Here is a 21,129-nt window from a genome sequence, read left to right as displayed (position 1 = left end):
AAATCCTAAGGATAAACTTGGTTTCTACACACTCTCTATTTGCAGATGATACATTATTGTTTTGTAGTGCTTCCACAATAGAAATATGTCAAGTCAAGAGGGTACTTTCACTATATGAAACAAATTCTAACCAGCAACTCAATCACCAAAAATCATCTATATTCTATTTCAACACATGTCTAAGGATCAAGGAGGAATTATTATCATGCAACCAATTCAAGGAAGCCAAGCTACCCAACTCTTATTTAGGTATTCCACTTTTTAAAGGTACCAACAAGAAGCAATATTGGTTTGGAATAATTGATAGGCTCAAAGCAAGAATTGCTAATTCGGTTATCAGGTGGCTATCATTTTCTAGAAGACTAACATTGGTAAAAATATGTTCTTGCATTGATTCCAAATTACTTATTTGCAATTTTAAAAGCCCATAATTCAATTATAAAGAGAATTGAGAAAATAATTCAAAATTTTCTATGGAAAATAATATGAATGGGAAGAAGATGATTTCCTCATTATCTCTTATGGGGTTGGCTCCTTCCAAGGAATGTGGGGGTTCAGGTTTACAAGACATTGCTAAGAGAAATCTAGCATTTAGTACAAAATTAATCTAGTAGCTCTACAAGAAACCAAATATACCATTGTGTAGATTGATGCATGCTAAATATCTTGATTTTATGAACCCAATGATAATTTTTACTATTGGTAATCCCCCAAAAGGATCTACAATGTGAGACTTCATGATGTATTCTCATCATATCATTACTGAATATATTTTATGGGAAGTTCACAGTGGTGAAGATGTTTTGTTTTGGTTGGATTCATGGAATGGTCATATTCCCTTCATTTGAGAGGCTACATTTCTTCACATGCATGAAAGGGTCTTTGTGATCCATGATTTGCATTTGATTGATTATGTTGACAATGTGGAAATCAATTCTAGAAAGGTTTATTGGAAAGATGTGGACATGCTCCATTTTGACAATGAGATTAAACTTCAGTTGAAACATATTTTGGATAATAGAATTGTGTTCCTTTCTCTACAACCAAATAAACTTTTTTGGTTTTTTCTTCTTTAGGACAATACTCTATTAAGGTTGCATACTAGGCTCTTCTTGAACATGAGCTACAAATTGGCTTGCATCATGCCTATAAGCTCTATTAGAGTTTTGGCATTCCATTACAAGCTAGTACATTTACATGGATAGCTCTTAGACATCATATCCTCACAACTGATATATTAAGAAAGCTCAAAATATCTCATCATTTCAAGTGTGTATTTTGTGGGGAATCTTTTGGAGACTTAGATCTTCTCTTCATTCTGTGCAATATTGATAAAGATTGTTTGACATTCATACTAGCTAAACTATAGTATTTTTATCCATTATCAGCTAAGCTTTGGGACCTTCTACAAGCATGGCCAATTTTATACTCATGCTCTCTTTTTGCAAAATTATGGCTAACTATCCCTACTATTGCTATTGGTCTATCTGGTAAGAAAGGAATAAACAAATATTTTCTAATACCCCTTCAACCTTAATGTATGTCCAGAGTAGAATTGAATCATCAATAGTAAAATTGTTAAATGTTATTGTGATAAATAAAGCATCTAGTAACTTTAATTTTTTTTAGTGGGATAATCAAATAATGAAATTCTGGATTGGTATTAGGATTCCAAGAATTGGTTCAATGATTTCAAAGTCGAAGGTGAATAGGAAGGAGATTCGAGGACATTGTCCATTTCCTCCCTTGATCAAGTTGAACTTTGATGGTACCTCAAGGGGAAAACTATGGTTTTCTAGGGTTGGATATTTCCTTCAAGGTTCTAAAGGGAACTTAATTTTGGCAAAAGAAATCCCACTTATACATTAAACTAACAATCAAGCAAAGCCATTTTCCCTTCGTCATGGTCTTCAAGGTACATTATTGACTGGAATATTAGAGATTCATATTGAGGGAGATTCTCAATTGATAGTTTAGGCTACATGACATAGATCATACTCAAACTAGAAACTTCTTTACATTTTTGAGCAGCATTGAGCTATAATCAATAAATTTTCTTCTTTTATGTTCTCACATATATATCAAGAGGGAAATTCACTAGCAGATAACATGGCTAATTTGACAATTTATAAGGGGTCACTAACTATTACATCTAATATACACTGTCGGGACCTCTTTCCAGATGTTTTTAATATTTTGGATAAAGGAGTTTCTAACTAGTCATAATTCAAAATCTTGTTTGGGTATGAGGACACTAAGGATTATATGGGTAGATATATTGGTGGCAAATTTTGTATTTTTTCATAGCTCGAGCTAGTTGTTTATAAGAATCTTAGTTTGAGTGGCATCTAAATGACATGGCATTCCATAGAGGATTTCTTAGTTCTTTCATCCCAAATGATCACACGAAGCTATTAAATTCACTTCTGCTATCATTTCTTAAACTTGATTTTTAAGAACTTTGATGCAAAACAATGGTGAATTAAGGCTTGTTAGAGCTTGTATTAAAACAAATCTAATACACTGGATTTCAAAACCTATTGCAATTACTAATGTATTGAGGTTCATAATGGATTCTTCCTTTCTTTGCGTCATGCTAAACCATTTTCTCAAGATGGTTTGATGAAACTTTTGGAAAATGCTTTCACAAATCCTCTATTTTTGGATGATTTGACAGTCTACCTATATTTGCTAAATCATTTTCAACCTCTTTCCTATAATTTGAATTGCACTATTTCCCAATGGAAAAATCAATCTCACATGAAAGGTGATCTTTATTTTTAGCAACGTCCATGTGACATCATCGATGGTACAGTAAAATTCATGCCTTATTTAGACACATTTGGAGTTGGGCTTTTTATACATTCTAAGAAATCATTTCTTCTGCACTTGTTACTTGGAATATATTGGTAACTTAAGATGAGCTCACCAAATTCTTAAATTGGTTTTGAGAAGTTTAATGGTAGGGACTCCATGAATTTTTTTGAAGGTTGTATTTTATGTGTTCATTGCCAAATTGAATACCATCCCTCCTGTTGAGAACATGTGTCTCAACCTTGTCGTCTTTTTCTCAAAAATTCCAAAATTTGTTTGTGGAAGTTTTCCACTTGTTCATATCTTGGAAAAGAGTGTATAAAATACCAAAAGGTGCCCTATCCATAGTAGAATATAGGAGGGCTATTTTTAGAGCATTGTTAGCTTGTTTTATGAATTTTATGGAGGTCTAAACTAAGAGACAAAATTATGGACGGGATTACTATTTTAACCTTGTTGTTTTTCCATATTGGAAATGTAAATGTCACAAATGGGTAACATGTGGCATGGTAGTTTTGACCATGGTTTTGTAAAACCACAAGTGGTTTCTAGGGTGTAAAATCACTATAAAAGGAGGGCTTGGGGAGCTATTTGTGTAATTGAGTTCAGTTTGCAAGATTGGTGCTAGAAGGAGTCTCTTCGAGTTTGAGTTGTGGTGATGCACTCCTATAAGAACTTGTATTGCAAGTGTATTGTAATCATCTTGGTTTGATAATACATTGTGCAGGTATTGGAGGGTGGGATTTTTCTCCCAGAAGGGTTTCCCCATGGTAATCACTGTGTTATGTGTTCATTATTATTTTGATTATGTTATCATGCATTTCTTGAGATCTTTGCAATAGTTAGTTGAATTTGCATAATCATCCTCTTAAAGATTGGCATAGGAAGCAATTCTGAGCACCTTTGCTTCCTTACACCTCCAACTTGTGAATCTCATTCTTGGTTTTGCAAGATTGTGAGTTGGTCATTGAGAATGTAACTGATGAAGAACTATAGGAAAGTATGCTAGTGTTTCTTCTTTACTCTACACAAATTTTGTTTGCAACATCATTGTTGAGGAGGTTCTCTCTACTATTTCATGGTAGGCTCATTTTACTTGGAAAATGTTATCCATCTTTGCCTTGAATATTTGTGAGCTTACACAAAATCCACAGTTTGTTCCTACGGATTTTTCAAAAAATTTCCTTCTAGGGATAGTACTCAATGATATACTATGTTTAGAGCTTTTGAAGAATAACCTTTAGAAGGATGATGGTTTTGTGGGTAGTCTTCATTTGAAGGGACTTGATTATTCAGAAATAGTTATTCATATCATCTTTTGATAACATTAAACTTTCTATTTAGACTCAAGATTTGGAGCTTATCTATGGTATTTTGGTAAGGAATTATTGTTAAGAAATGAAACTCAACAAAGTAGACACTCAATAAAGTAAATCTATGGCAGTAGCATAAACAAAAATATATTATATTGATCTGGTTACTTCAACTAATGCATTACAAAGTCTCTACATGTATAGAGGATTGATAAGAAGCTTCTACATTAAATTACAACTACCTTGCATCTACATGGGAAAAGGCAAGTCATTGTGGAAGGAGTCTACCTTGTTGTTTTTGATAGCACTACAGTTCTACAAAACTGGTGGCTAAAGAATAGGGAACATGAGTCAATTGCTAAACAGAACAACGGATTTCATGCAACAAACTAGTGACATGGAGACTAGGGTCTTAATTATTCCAACACCCTCCCTTAATTTCTACCAATAAATATTCTTTATGTAAGAGAAACTATTACAATAGGAAATTCAAATAAGATGAGTCCTAGCATCAAGCCTTGTTAGGTACTCATTTACAACATAAAATTTTGGTTTTGATTATCACTATCAATTTGAAAATTTCTTTGGGTTTTTAACCAGTTTACCCAGAACCTTTTGATTTCCCCCACCTAAGGCAACTGATTTGATTTTGGGTTTCTCACCCAAACAGGTGGTTTTGGCTTACCACAAACTCTTTAAAAACTTTCAAGTTTTGCACCTAGACAAGTGGTTTTGGCTTACCACAAACACTTCAAAGACTTTAGGTTATTCACCTAAACAAGTAGTTTTGGCTTACCAAAAACCCTTCAAAGACTTTAGGTTATTTACCTAAACAATTGCTTTTGGCTTACCATAAACTATTCATGAATTTTAGGATTTTCACCTAAACAAGAGGTTGTGGCTTACCACAAACCCTTCAAGACTTTTAGTGAGGGGAAACCAGCTCTTGATGTTTCTCATGTACAATAATAATTGAGTCCATATGAAAAATAATCCATCTGCCGAGTCACATGGGTACCCACCAACTGTGACCACCAGTTCTCTAGAAATATTTTTTAGATACATGGTTCATCAATAAATAAAACTATATTTTAGAGTGTTAGACACTACTGATAATGCATTCCTTGCAATATATTCAAGTACAATACCAACATGAGGGATATTTGATTCAACGATCTTCTATTACAAACCCACATCTTGACAACAACATATCCTTCGTAGTTAGAGAGTCACATCTGCTTACTTCCAATCCATACACTTCCATCCCACATCATAAATACATTTCAGACAATCTTCATTATGTGATAGAAAAAAACAGCATTAACATACTATCTCCCAAGAATTTTCTATTCCTAGACACCAAACTCCTATAGAGGACCACAAATTTAACAACAAACATAAAGCCCAAACTACCCAAGATATATTTTAAGCTTCACAAACAATAATATCCTTTCTTTCTATGATGTTCAACATTTTTCTGGTCTTTCTTCAACTTGGTAGTAAAATCGTTGCTCACTTGATTCTAATAAACATTTTATTAGATTCTTTTTTCTTTCTCCAAAATACTCAAAGATTTATTTGGCATTGCTCAATCAAAAATAACCTATAGCAAAAACAATAGAACTTCACACAAACAAACATGAATCATAGATGCTCTGATATAGTCATTTATTAGAGCAAGAAACCATATCACTATTCATGAATCAAACCATGCTCTAATACCATATTGAAAAAATAGAATAGCAAAAACAAAACAAAGAAGGAAAGAACTTCCAGCTTGTGTATTTATTGAACAATAGATGCCAATTTATATAGTAGCTTGACTCAACAACATTCCTAAATGACTACTAATTAGATTGACAACAAACAACTTCATGATTAACAATACACACATAAACTTGGCACTAATTGAAACTTATGGACACCTAACTCAACACATCTACAATAAGAACTTGATTGAAACTAAAACTCTAATCCTAAACTAAGCTTGTTTTCCTAGCAACTCAACAAGGCTTCCCACATGTGCAATAATTATTATTGACTACCATTGGAACATTAATTCCAACACCCCCACTTAATGTGACAACTAAAGGAAACACTATCTAGAAATTGTACTTTGAAAATATGTCATAGAGGAGTAAGACTTTATCATAGTTATGTAGCTATCATCTAGCTTCACAACACCATTGGACACACCATCTCTTCATAAATGATGCTAGGCTTCCAGAATTTCAAATCTCCTTGAACTATTAGACACACCATCTCCACATGGAATGCCTCATAACCCTTGTAAAGGTATAGCTTCTTCAATCCTATGGCACCTCAAACTATTTGAGCATCGATCTAGCCTCTACTACATTTCTTTCTTATTTTCAAAGCATAGAATTTTTCAAAATCAAACAATTTTTTCAATGAAAACATAATCATCTAGTGGTTCTTCTCCTAGCCTCATCTTCATAACAACTTCTTCTCTAACAAATAGAACTTAATAGGAAGATAGCTCTGATACCATATTAAGAAATGAAACTCAAGAAAATCAAACTCTTTGACTAAATCCTAAACTAAACTTGTTTTCCCAGCAATTCAACAAGGTGTGGCACATGTGCAATAATAATTATTAATTATTGTTGGAACATTAACTACAACAATTTTTGGGTTCTTAAACCTTTAGTGATCAAGTGAATTTAGCCTAATTTCTTTTATCATGGGGATGAGCATCTTGTTCCTCTTGTAGTGCCCACTTTGGATCTAGATTCATGCAATTATGTTCCTTTGAAGTGTTACTTGGGAGATGATGTGGCTTTAGAATCCCATTCTTCCAATGTGATTCCATGCACCATTAGACATGAAAACCCACCTACATTGGGTTAAGATCTTTCAATTCTATAGTTTGAGGTTGATGACTACTTGAGTATGATGGGAGAATAAATTGTGACCCTCTATTAAATTTGTTACAAGCATGCAAGTTGGGCATTTATGTTCAATTTTTTTTTGGTTGGATGGTTCACTTTATTTTCCATGTATGGATTTGTCCATATTATCATAGTTGTAGACTATTGTCGACTCATATGGTATGCCTATATATTGTTAAGATGATTTTTTGGGGATAGTCCTTAAGCCTTATGGATTTGATATTCTATGGGTTAGTCTTGAGTTTGGTGGTGGTATGCTTGTCAAATTTTATTGCTTAGTCTTGGGCATCAAATCAACCTTGTAATCTAATGACTCATGTTCAGATTTTTGGGTATTATAGTTCAGTCTCAAACATTTTATTTTTATTTATCTTCTAATTCTAGGTTTTATTATAACAAATATATAATCTCTTTTTTCCTTTTAAAAAAAAAGTCCAAATAGTTTAGAGAAAGATAAACTAGGTTTCAAGTTTAAAATAACTAACTTTCTATTTGCAAGTCATTAAATTATGAATGACATCATATTTATTTGAAATTTCATTAATTTTAGGATCATAATTTATTAAGCCCTCTATTAATCATTATGTTTATTTAAAGACATAATTCCACCTAAATTTATTGTCCATGTAAAGAGAACCTAAACATTGCCATTCTTTTTCCAAACCATTTTACCATTTAGTGTGCCAATTCATTGCATTGCAATCCTCCAAAGGGACAAGTGTATCACCTAAAGTCAATCAACTTTTCTTTCACAAACTTTAGTTTTTTCATATTATAAATACTCAATGACAATCCAAAGTAAAAAATTAAACTTTTAGGGGACCCAACAAGAACTTAGGTCATGTAGATAACTTCCAAATTCTATTGTTAGACATTCATTATTACAATGATGTTGGATAGACCCTAGAGTTAAATGCTACTAAATCATAAAAAATAAAAGGTTAAATAGTTATTGAACTTTTAAACATTTTTCTTTGTTTCTATATGTTTACTTTTGATGTTGTAGATTTATTTCATCTACAATTGCCACACAAGGATATAATTAATCATCCAATTATGCAGTACTAAATATTCCTTGTAATTTTTTCATAATTGTTAGCACTATGAACATATAATTATGTGTAAATAATATTTGAAAAGTTGATTATGATTGAAGCATATGTAACTAGAAAATTTTAAACTTTTTTCCAAATATAAGATTAATTATTTGAGTATTGGTCTAAAGGATGATAATAATTGAAACCGTTTAAAATTTGAAAGGTTATATTTTATTGCACTTATGTAGGAGAAGTAATCATATAACAAATAAATTATTTATCCCATTTCAAGTAAATTTAAAGAGTTCAAACCATTTATTTTGGCTGCATGGTTTCTATTTCATGTAAATATGTACATAGAGCATTGTGTTATACTTTTCGTTAGAAGTCATTAATATTGGTCTTATGGTTTCTATTTCATGTACATAGAGCATTGTGTGATATATTGGTTAATGCTATCTATATGATTTTTCACTAAAAACATTAATATTACATCATTTATATTTAAAGACACAAATTTTAATTACTGATAAATAATTGATGAGGGAATCAAATTGAAGATGAAGGATTAAAAGTTCTAAGACTCAATGTTGCATTTCGATTATAATAATGTGTAAATTATAATGCATATATTCTAAGAATGTACAAAATATTTTAATTCTTATTTTTATTTAATAATTTTTCTAGATGAGTTTATATCATTTGATTAAACTATTTATACCTAATACATTAAATTTAGATCAAAGTTTTTTTTGTAGGGTAAGTGCACCAAGTTGTGGTGCCAAAAGGGGGGTATAAGTGGCCACATTATTTTTTTGGAATCAACACTTTCTAAACTTCAACAATAATTTGAAGATAGTTATGCTCAAAATTTTAAGATATGACAAAAAAATAAGTAGTAGTCCTTTGAATCTAGTTTCTAAACTACTAAATTTTTTTCAAGATGGTTTAGTTTTAGGTCCTCAAAAAAGGGGGCTATAGAAAGTGGTACTATTTATTTAGAAAAACATAACACGGTGCAAAGTGTGCCCCCCCTAAAATTTTATCCTTTTAAAAAAAAATTGTTTAATCACTTTAGTCAAAAGTTACCTAACACTGTGTAGTTTATCCTAGATTTTTTGGGTAATTTTATAATGTGTATTTTTTAATGAATTTTTTAATTGGACACATCACAAAACTATGAAGTATCTGTGTGATTCCCCTAGAAATGATTGAAAACCAATTTAAAATCAAAACTTCTTTTTTTAAATTTGTTTAGAATGGAGTCTAGCTTCTAAAAAACTAAGTTGTGAAATTCAATGAACGAGCTAAAATCTAGAGTCTAGTTAGTACATGTTAGTTTTTGACAAAAATGGACTTACATTCAAAGGAAATTATAGTTAAAAGGCTTGAAATAGTTCAATTAAAAAATAAATTATATCTTTATATAGCTAATACAAAGACCTACAATGTCATGTAATCTTATTTTATTAATGCTCAACCATGAGGAAACTTGAAGGAGAGCACACAAGAAAAATCAATCATTTTTGTATGTTTGCAGCAAAACATGTCTCAAACTAGTTTAGAGACTCCAAACCTTTGGGTTGAATCCCCAAGGAAAAACCAAGACTTAGGCTTGGTAGAATCCAAAGCTTTAAATAGCATGTGTTCTTAATAGCGTGCATGTGCTATTTAAAGCATTTTTAAATTTGGGCTTTCATAGCGCAGACACACTTTAGTTTGCATGCACTCTTGAAGTGTAAATTTCAATAGAGAGGGAAGGAGAGAGGTAGAGAGGGTAGAGAATGAGAGAGATTAGAATATGGAGAGAGAGAGAGAGGGAGGGAGAGAGAGAGAGAGAGAGAGAGAGAGAGAGAGAGAGAGAGAGAGAGAGTAGGGGATCAGAGAAGGTGGGATAGGGAGAGAGGGATGGAAAGAGAAAGAGAGAGAGAGAGTAGGGGATGGGAGTGTGTGTGTGTGTGTGAGAGAGAGAGAGAGAGACAGAGAGAGAGAGAGTAGGGGATGGGAGAGAGAGGGAGTAGGGGTAGGAGAGATGGAGTAGGGGATGGGGGAGAGAGAGAGTAGGGGGTGGCAAAGAGAGTAGGGGATGGGAGAGAGAGAGGGAAGGGGATGGCTGTGAGAGAGAGAGAGAGAGAGAGAGTAGGGGATGGGAGTGTGTGTGTGAGAGAGAGAGAGAGAGAGAGAGAGAGTAGGGGATGGGATAGAAGAGAGAGAGAAAGGGAGTGAGAGAGAGAGAGTAGGGAGAGAGGGACAGAGACAGAGTGAGGAAGAGAGACAAAGAGATAGAGAGATGGGAGTGAGAGAGAGAGAGAGAGTAGAGGGGATGGGAGAGAAAGAGTGTGAGAGAGAGAGTAGGGGGTGGCAGCGAGGGAGAGTAGGGGATGGGAGAGAGAGAAAGTAAGAGTAGGGGATGGGGGGAGAAAGAGAGTAGGGGGTGGTAGAGAGAGAGAGTAGGGGATGGGAGAGAGAGTGACAAAAAGAATAGGTTGGAGGGGAACTCAAATAATATTATCAGATGTATTATAGGGAGTCTTCATCCCACATGGAAAATTGCAAATATAATTGAAGAAATTTATATAACTCTTGGAAAATTTCAATGCAATTATGTTAGCTTTAAATATAGGGATGCTAAATCAATGGCCGATTGGTTTTCCAATGAAGCAATAAAGAAAGAAATGGTGATGATATGGAAAATTGATGGAAATATTATGACAAATGGAAAAATCCTAATCGATCACGAGAGGATCCAAGGAAGTATGGGTGTAATCCTAAGTTAATTATCAAAATTCTTATTAGTATGGGTGAAAGAAACTATTATGATGGTAAATATGGATGGAACAGGTGGGTGACATTTATTGTATCAAAACAACATTCTTTGTGGATTACATATTTCCTTTACCACTTTTACTGTATCAAAAGACAAAGTGGTAAAAAAAAAAGTGGTTTTAAACAATGTATCTAGTGGATTGTGAAAGGGAAACAAAGATCAATGTTTATGAGAATTGTAAACATTTAGGCTATAGAGATGGTGGGTGAAAGGAGTAGGAAAGAACTAGTAGGTGAGGTGGATAAATGGAAGCAAAGAAAAAAAGTCATGGAGAAGCTGGAAAGGGTGGAACTGCAAATTATATCGCCATTCTTCATGGATACAACCCAGCAATAACCAATCTTATGGTAAATTCGTGGAAGGATGGTAGGGTCAAAGTGGATGGGGTGTTGTATCAAATTATTGTGGAAGTTTTTGCTCATGTCACTAAAATTCTAGATGAAGGGTTAAAATTTTACAAAGACAAAAAGGTGTCTGCAAATGTGGTGAGGGACTTCACCAAGAATACATAAGAAAAAAAGGAATTGGTGAAGAGAGAGACCTACTATGAGATGGATTCAATTAAAAAACTATGGAGGTATGTGCTTAGGGCCATTATTGAATATATATCTCTAGACACTAGATTTGATAGGGTTAGAATCCAACACTTTGTTTTACTTAATTATTTTCATTATAGGGTTAAGGTTTCTTTTCCATTTTATTTGTATCCTTCTACACACAAGAGAATTTCTAGGCACAAGAAAAAACTACTTCTAACCTAGCCCTGCATGAGAGTTTACTACTCTTGATTTATGAGCATTTTAAGGCTCAATCTAGGAGTAAAACCCTGAATCATGTTGGGGCTGCCTTTGAGGACACAAGGAGTTCTAACTTCTCCTCAAACTCGGAAGAGGTTCAGAGTATAAGCTCAGAGAAGGAGGAAGGTCTACACTTGTCTGTAAAGAAGGAAAGTGGTAAAGATAAGGATATGCCCACTCCATCAAAGGTGTCATGTAGGAAAAATCCCAAGGGCCTTGGGGCCAACATTGTTGATCATGGGGAAGATGAATATAATGAAGAAGGTGAAGACATGGATATAAATGAGGAGAATAAGTGTGAGGAAGATAAAGACATGGAAGAGCTAGTTGAAAACCATAGAAAGAAATAGAGAAGGATGAAAGAGGACATACCTATAGAGGGGAAAATTGTTTCTAGTCCAGAGATTTTGGTGCTTCCACCCTCTCCAAGTCTCCCTCAAGAGCATGAAAAGGAGAAAATAGAGGAAGGAAGTGGTGAGGTGGTTATAAAAGATAGGTGTGTGCCTTTGAAAAATTTCAATGTCAGAAATTCAAAGATGGGGATTGTGAGGGAAGCCATGAATCCACAAAACCTAGAAAAAAAAGAGGGAAAGGTACAGATGGAGGATCCTATTGATCCAACGTTGGTGGCTATAACTGATAATGTGAGGGAAGTGGGAATGAACCTGCTTAACAATGCAAGAAATAGCATGATAGATAATTTCATATCAATTAAATGGTTGTTACATGAATTGGAGGAGGTTAAAGATAGAACGGGATAGCTGGAAAGCCAAGGGAAGAAATTTGAGAGAGGGAATGTGATTGATCAGGGGGATGCTATCAGGTTGGTCAAATAAAGGATGAAAAATTTGGAGACTCACAACCATAAGATGGCTAACCAGATGATCTCCATTCTGAACTCTCTTAATGAAAACATTGTTACTCTTACTAGAAAGCTGAAAGCTAGGGGTCTTCTGGAGGATAATGAGGAAAAGGAAAAAGATGAAGACAGGAAGGATGATGAAAGCATCATGAACATATCCCATGGCCAGTTGGATAGGACCTACTTGAAGAAATGGGAGCAAATAGATGAGGAGTGTTAGAAAGCCTATGAAGTGGTGGAAACAATGTAGGACCTTGAAAGGAAAGTAGAGGAGTAATATTTGTCTTGTGGCTTTTTGGTTTCTATAGGTTTTTTGCTTGGCTTTTTATCTATCTTTCAATATGGCCTTTTGGTTCACTATAGTACCGTTTCTAAGCTTTTGTTGTTTTATTTACAGCCTTATGATATGTAACAACTTTTGGGTTTTAGGATCCTTGTAAAACCTTATTTTCTTATCAAAAACAATATTATTGAGGGGTTGTTTTTTTTTTCATAAAATATAATTTATTTTATAAATATATATTAAATAAATACAAAAATTGATTTGGGGGTAGGGCCACCAAACCCCCCACCACAACCCTATCGCAGTAGTGATAGGGGTGCCAACAACCATTAAAGGCTACATGGAAAACCCTACTATCCTGATGATAGAAGTACTACTGCAACAGTACTATGTTGTTGTGGCAACATAGCTGTCATGGTATCATGGTATTGACTAGCCTATGGGCTTTAAAAAGTTGTTTGGTATGTTATTTTTTCTAAAATTATTATTATTAAATTAAAATTAAATTAATAATAATTTTATCAAAACATTAAATTTTAATAAATGTTTAGATTATTAAATGTTAGTTAAAAATCTTATAAATGTTATAAATATTAAATTTTATAACATAACATTCTTCTTATTATTATTATTATTTAATAGTTATTATTTTGTTGCTAGATCAATAATTAATTTATTAATAATTTAATATATTTATTATTTTATTAATAAATTAGTGATAATTATTATCTTTAATAATTAATGATTATTGAATTAAATATTAATAATATTTAATTAAAATTGGAATTAATGGATTATGATATGGTATGTGCAAAGTAGAATTTGGAAATTTGTAAACTTTAGCAAACTAAAATTTTGTGGCAAAATGTAAAACTCAAACCTTACTACAAACCCAAATAAGGTGTTTTCAAACTCAAAAAGAACTATGAAATTACAATGTTAAATGTATGTTATCTTATGTTTCAGGTTTCAGGTTTCAGGTTGACTTAGAATGTGGACCAATTCTAGGATGTTTACCAAAGGCTAGGAAGTACTGTTTTGGTGATTACATATGATGTTATGATTTAGTTTATGTATACTTTCTTGGATCAGTCCTATTAGGATGACCATATTAGTGATGTTTGTACTTTGACTAGTGATTTTAGTACTTGTCAGTTGCATGTTTAAGAACTGGTGAATGTGATGTGGTCTGTTAAGATCTTTTTTTCTTTACTAGGCTTAGGGTAGGTTATCTATTTGTAGTGTTAGGAAGTGGCTTGCAATAGAGGCCAGATCCCAAAGAGATTTCCTAGATAAACCATTGTAGGTTATTTTAATAAGTGAAAGCACTACACTAAATCAAAGTAAAATAAACTATTACAAGTCTTTGTATTTCCTCACCCATGCCTCAAGTGCTAATATATACTAGGATGGGAGTAGAGAGGATGCTTGGTTGCGACCATGCGTTATTAGTATACATTATTAGTATGAAAGGATACTAGTTCTGCATAGAGTCACTAGGGGGCCAAAGTCAAGTCAGGCTACAAGGGTAACCTTAAAGTTGACTCATGCAATGATACTTGCCTACTTGCATAGTAGATTCCCTATGTATCTCTGTTTGCCTCTAGGTTTATATGTCATTTATATCTTGGTACCCTAAGTTAGATTGCTTTTAGGTTTTCCCTTGACCTAGATATTACATTTGAGTTTTGGGATTGTTATCTTGTTTGGGACTTGGGACTATCTCCTTAACATGGTGGGAGTGGTCCTTTTTGGGTTACCATGAGGTCAAGTGGTAGTGTTTTTTAATTTTACCATTGAGATCTATCAATTGATGTCATGGTTGGACTTCCTTGTTTTGCATTTCCTTTCACTCTATTCTTGTGTATTATGTGTTGGTTTTTGAAAACGTTGTAGGTTTCCAATTACCCCGATGAGAATATGACACATCTAGGGGCAGCTAACTCCCATCTTCAACACATCATTTCAGACACTGGGCCAACTATAAGGCTTTGACCCTTCTTCACTTTAGGCTCTACAAGACCTAGGTAGGTTAACATTGAGGTTCTAATGAATGGTACTAGTGCAATTTAAACATAAATCTGAACCTATTTACTATAGATGAAAAACCCTTATTTCTCCTAATGAATTATGTAGAAACAAAGAAGTGCAGTAGAAAATTACAACTCCATGGAATGCACAAGTTGAGCCAGGGTTAAACTGTTCTAGACCTTCAACATAAAATGTAAAAATGATTTGAATTTGATTTGATTTTATGTGGGTGGGGAAAGTGGATGAAGACTAGGTATCAACAAGAAACTTATGATCCTATAACAGATCAGTGCCTCATCCATTGGGCAATTCATGAATCTCCATCATGCATTTTGGATATCTAGAACACAATTATTATGCCAAGACTCCAGATATATCCATTTACCTTGTAAATTGGATATCAATGATCAATCTAAATCTTATTCTTACTAGATATTCTCCTCAACAAACCTACAACCTTGTTGAATCTCTAAAGCATTTACATAATTCCTTGAATTATAAGCACCAATGAAGCAACATATAGCTTTAAGGTACTGCAACTATGATCTAGACTTTTTGTTCAAAGACCATAAAACATCACAGCTCAACTGAGAAAGGGGACAAGATTTAAACTAAAACTAAAAACTTGATGTTACTTGTATTGGTTTCCATGAAATAATACATAAAAATGCATGAAATTAACTCATAAAGAACCTAATAAATCAGACTATACAATGAACAAATGCTATCATACAAGAGAGAAAATGGTAGGAATGAGAAACTGATGGGATGGGAAGGGGATATCATAGCCAAAGAAAAGCTTCATGGCCTAGAACTAGCAAATCCCAGATCTTCCATTTAGAGTTCATCAATTCTAGGGCCAGTTCTACTAAAGCTTCATTCTCCAAAATTCCAACCCTTACAAAAGAGAAGAAGAAAGTATATAAAGAAAGGAACCAATTCTTGGATTTTTTATGCAACTAACATGTGTCCCTTAAAAATTCCTTCCCAAGAAGCTAAAAAAGCCTCTCTCTGCCTTCTCTCTACAATTAAATATCAAAATCCCATCATTTTGTCTCTGCAAGGTAGAAATATTTGAGATATTTGATTCACCATCATAACTAATTTTTGATGTCAAAGTGAATTCACGGTAAAAGTGAAAATCAGTTCAATGTGACCTCTAAAATGCAAGAAATCTATTTAAGGATGAATTTCTCAACATTCAGATCCTAGCAAGCCTTTAAAACTGCCCTCTAACCAATTCTGATGCTCAATGATCAAAACTACTTGTTCTGTTGCCAATGCCTTGGAAATCACAAATTGGCCTATAAATTGAACTAGTGAGCACCTATGCACAAACTGACCTCAAAAATGGAAAATTTAGCTTGTTCTAGTTCTAGTGGTATATTGTAATGGCCATTTTTGATTAAAAAATGCTCCATTTATGGCCCTTTGAAGTTCAGGGCTCTGACTCCATGGTGTGCATTAAATACCAAAGATTTTGAAAATATTAAAAAGTTCTATAGTTCAAACTATAAAATATTCACCTTTTAGAACTAAATTCTTCAAATCTCTATTTGGATGAATGCACAACATTATTTTTATATTTAAAATCTTTCTTTCCTCCTCAAACCATTTAAATGGGAACACATGTCATTTTTTTACTAGCTTTGATCACCACTTGTCACCATGTTATTGGTTGGTGACCTCATCCTTTGCTACCATGTGTCATCGCCACATCAAAGCTTTCTATGTCGCTATGTTATCACATGAACAACTTCTCCTTGGTGAGATAGTGATGGCCGCACGATCCACCATGTTGCAACATCTCCTTCAGTCTGCGATCTCGCCACATTATCCTCTTTGCTTTTTCATTTAAAATTTTGCTGACATCACTCTCTAGCTAGCATCCACTAGTGCATAGGTGGGACCCTCATGCATGATAAAGTGGCTTATAAAAGCCCTTTGTCTTAGGACACTATGCATGGTGTAAGGAAAAGTATTTAAATGCTAAAATATCTCCACGCCCACCCAATGTGGGATATATCGATGAATGTTTTCTTACTCTATCTACTCAAGCTCTTCTCGATGCATGGACTTCATCTTCACATGAGATACCCCTATTTTAAGTTATGATCTTCTAGTCAGCTCCTATTCTTCATTTAGTGTGGACTCTCCTTTTAAGGGTAGCGATTAAACAAATATAAAACTTCAAAAATGTGCTTGTTGCCTCTCTTTTTTTGCATGCAAGGCATTGGTTTGCCTTTTAACCTATGGCTTTGGATGTATGGGGCTTTCTTCAAAATCTTAAAAATATTCTCTTACATTGCTTAGATGTTGCATTCTCTTCAAGGTAAAATCATGAAGAAAAAGAAATGTTTGAACATATCATTCTCTTACCAAATGGCATGCCCTGTGTTTGCTTAGCGTGTGTTTCTTTTTACATGGCAGCTTCATTCATAGGTCCCTACATGTTCCTTGCCTTTATCATTGACTATGGTTAAACATTCTCTGCCTCCATTGCTGGATTGTGGACTTCCTAAACACTTGTTTAATCCTCCCAATCTACCTTCAAATGCCATGAGCATGGGATTTCCTCTGTGTTAATGTGGACTACTTTGATGCCAGGTGTGAATTGCTTTGATGCCAGACATGAAAATCTAACTATTCTTGCCTTGCCATGGCCTTTGTGGCTTTGCCTCCTATGTGGATGCTCTATTTTCACCTTGAGTCAACTTCATTTGTTTTTTATCTACGTGGAGCCCCTTGCCTTAATACAACAACTTCCTTTGTTCCTTCTGCAAACTTTGCCCATGTGCTCTCCTACCTTTTGGAAATTCAACTCTTTGTCTTGCCTACCTTGCAGCTTCCAACTTGGTGGCTATCCCTTTCGACATGTAGATTCCTTACCATGTGCTCTGTGAGTTGCCTTTCACTAGCATGTGGAGTCCCTATTTTAAGCCATGGCCCTTCCTCCTTTTCACTTATGTGGAAGCTCCTTTGATCATGCATGGGCTTTGTCCCTATTTGGTAGCTAGAGCTCTCCTACCATTCTCATGCTATGCTAATATCTTCATCTCTTCTTCTGTACACTCGTGCACTAGCAATGGCCATTATTGGCAATGAAAGAAACAAGATTTTTTATTTTCATCTGCATGATGCCTCCCCTTTTAATGCATGGTTATGTGGTAAATTAAGTCTCTCACTTTGCAGAGCTACTAGTCATTAGAGAGTCAACGTTGCATCTTGAGCTTGGTAAATAATTTTTTTCAATGCCTTTCAAATTCTCTTCTCAATGCATGGACTTCGCCATTCTATGAAATTTTATTCCCAATCTCAACATTACTATTTCCAACCATGGAATTTTTTCAAATCCAAATCATCATCTAATTTTTCACCCTCCAGAGGCCACTTCTTCCTAGATCTAGGAACCACTTCATTCTTCTCTAAAAAATGTAGAGGCACACTTTGCAAATATAATGCTCTTTTCTTTCACATTCACTCAACATTATTCTTTCCCCAATAATTTGTGCAATTTTTGAGATTGACTTATAGGAAGGAGCTATACTTTTTCTTTTATAATTCAAAGAAGAAAATGAAACCATTGATAAGGATCCTTTCATAGTTTTCTTAACTATAGTAGCTACATGTCCAAACTTTGCTGTCAAACTATGTATATTTCCATCCTAGCATAGAGAGGAGTAATTTTATCAATCCAATAATTGTAATGGAGATGCTTGAATTGGTGATCTCATTATGAGATGTGCCTCCATGCTTCCATCTAGTCCAGTTATCATAAACTTGATGAATTTAGCTGGGCCCCAAAGTGGGTCCGGCTAAATTTTTTTTTTGTTTCCAAACAACTAAACTGACAAATTAATCCACTCATCGCCTGATACTGATTGGAATCAAGTTTGATTACTGAACCATCATTTATGAGTCATTTTATCACCTTTTTACAAACTGTCAACTTTGCACTAGGAAGTCCATTGACTGGCCTTAAAAACTAACCCAAACCTTTGACAGGCTCTAAAAACTAGCACACTGATTCTTTGTTTTGCATACTTCCACCCTGTTAGATCTTGTCTCATGATGAATTCAAAGTCAAAAGATATTGACCATCAAATTTTCCTTCTCATAATTGCCTGCAAGAAAACATGTTAAAAAGTAATAAATTGGGTTCAGAATTGGCTTCAAAAACTGGGTAAACTGACACTTGGGAGAATGAAAACTGGGGCATTGGTTCTCTGTCATGAGGAGAGTATGGATCTACGATTTGGGCTCATGAAAAATAACTGGGCATGAATGGAAGGCAGTCAAAGTGGGCTACTTGGATTCTGCAAATTGAAACAATGGTAGAAAAGTGATTTTTGCAAATGGAATGGACCTAGAAAAGTGTGTAGAGGGATTTGTCATGACTTGAAAATTAGCACATTTAAAGTATCTTCGAAGGAAAACATAGTCGTATAGTCCATTATATCTTACTAATCACAAATTTTGAGTTATAACATCACGAATAGGGGTACCAAACAATCTGCATTTGCTGACACCAGTAAAAGATAGAAATTACATTTGGAATCGTGTTTGAAAATTGATCGAATGGATTCATCATGAGCTGAAACTTGAAACATAACAAGTCTTTGACCTCTACAATGCAACGCAAAAGGAATTTCAACATTTTGTTCAACTGGGTCAAAATTATAGCACGTCAAACAGGGCTTCCTAGAAATGTGAACAACTACACAAATGCACAAAACAATAAATGACCAACTTTGAGGGATTCAAAACCTAGTCAAAATGATTTGAAATGACTTGAAATCTAAAACCTAGGTTCTCAAGTATGGACACTAGACACTCCCAAAGTGGAAAATCAAAAAACATTTCTGGGTGCAAGATATTCAATGACAAACACAACTTCCTGTCACTGTTTGACATAGGTGAAAATGCAGATTTGGCAATTACTCAAAATGGGACTTCACAAAATGATGCAGAATCTCAATTTAACTTCATGGAATGCTTAGACAGGATGAATTCATGGTGTTAGAAACATCAAACACCTCATGGGGCTCAAAGGTATAGCCAGATACAAACTCATCGAAAAAGCATTTATAGGGCTCAAATTCTCAATGGTACTCAAAATTGACCATGCAATTTTTAGTCCCAACAGTGGCTTTTTCTAGGGATGCATGTCCCTTGTGAACATGGCAAGGATTCATATCTCTAGAAGAAGTAGACCATCACCAAAAACCTTCAAAAAATTTCTCTCGAATAGCTTTATTGAAATCAGGAACGACTACAACTACTATTATGTACAAATGATGGCCTCGAGCCATCAAACTTTCTCCCAATCTTTACCTCTATCAAAAACCTGATTTTCATGTAAACATGCATGAGGTAAACTAAAATTAATTCTCCTATCAGTTTCACCAATTAGATTAGCATCCTGAAACTCAACATTTAGTAAAACTGAATCTTCATTCTTACTTCCATAATGCATATAAAAAATTGGTTCATTTTCAACTGTTTTCTCATTATGAAAATACTGATCAACATGCTCAAACATATCAGACTGAAACTGAAAAATCTCTTCGTTTAACGAATCATGCATGCTATCAATCTCAAATGTGAATGCATCATATTCAACATGTGGAAAAGGATCACTCATACCTTCAAATTGTATATCCTTTTGCATAGCCGGATGGTACTCTAAATGACAATCTGACTAGTATTCACACATGTCATCAATATCATAATTTGAAACTAATCCATAATCTTCAAATGGTTCTTCACAATCAGCAAACAGATTAGTCTTCACATCAGAAAGCTCATCATGAAAATCTTTACAAGGTGCATGCTGATTTTCAATAATATCTTCATCAAACACCTTGTTATCATAATCAGATGCAATCTCATCAATGCTTTCATCATCATACTCAGAAGAAGAACCATATGACCTCTTACAAAAATAAGGTAAATTATCAGTATTAAGATCATTCTCAACTAAATCTGAAAGCTCCATGTCTTCTTCAAACAATGGGTTAATGAATCCATGCAACGATCCTTGTTGAACATCTTGAAAAAACATAAGCTGATCATCATCACAATCTTCATCATATAAAATGTTATCATACACCTTAAAACCATTTCTTATACCATTGTCAAGAACACTTTCATCATGTGAAGAAAAAGAATCAAAATCATCAGTCGAAGACACATCATTAACTCCATCGATGAAGCATGTAGAATATGAATCAAGGTTTCTTTTATTGTCTCC

The sequence above is a fragment of the Cupressus sempervirens genome, chromosome 2, assembly GCF_028749045.1.
Source record: "Cupressus sempervirens isolate cs-2001-9-10 chromosome 2, ASM2874904v1, whole genome shotgun sequence".
Classification (NCBI taxonomy): domain Eukaryota; kingdom Viridiplantae; phylum Streptophyta; class Pinopsida; order Cupressales; family Cupressaceae; genus Cupressus; species Cupressus sempervirens.
Note: the sequence above shows the minus strand (reverse complement) of the source record.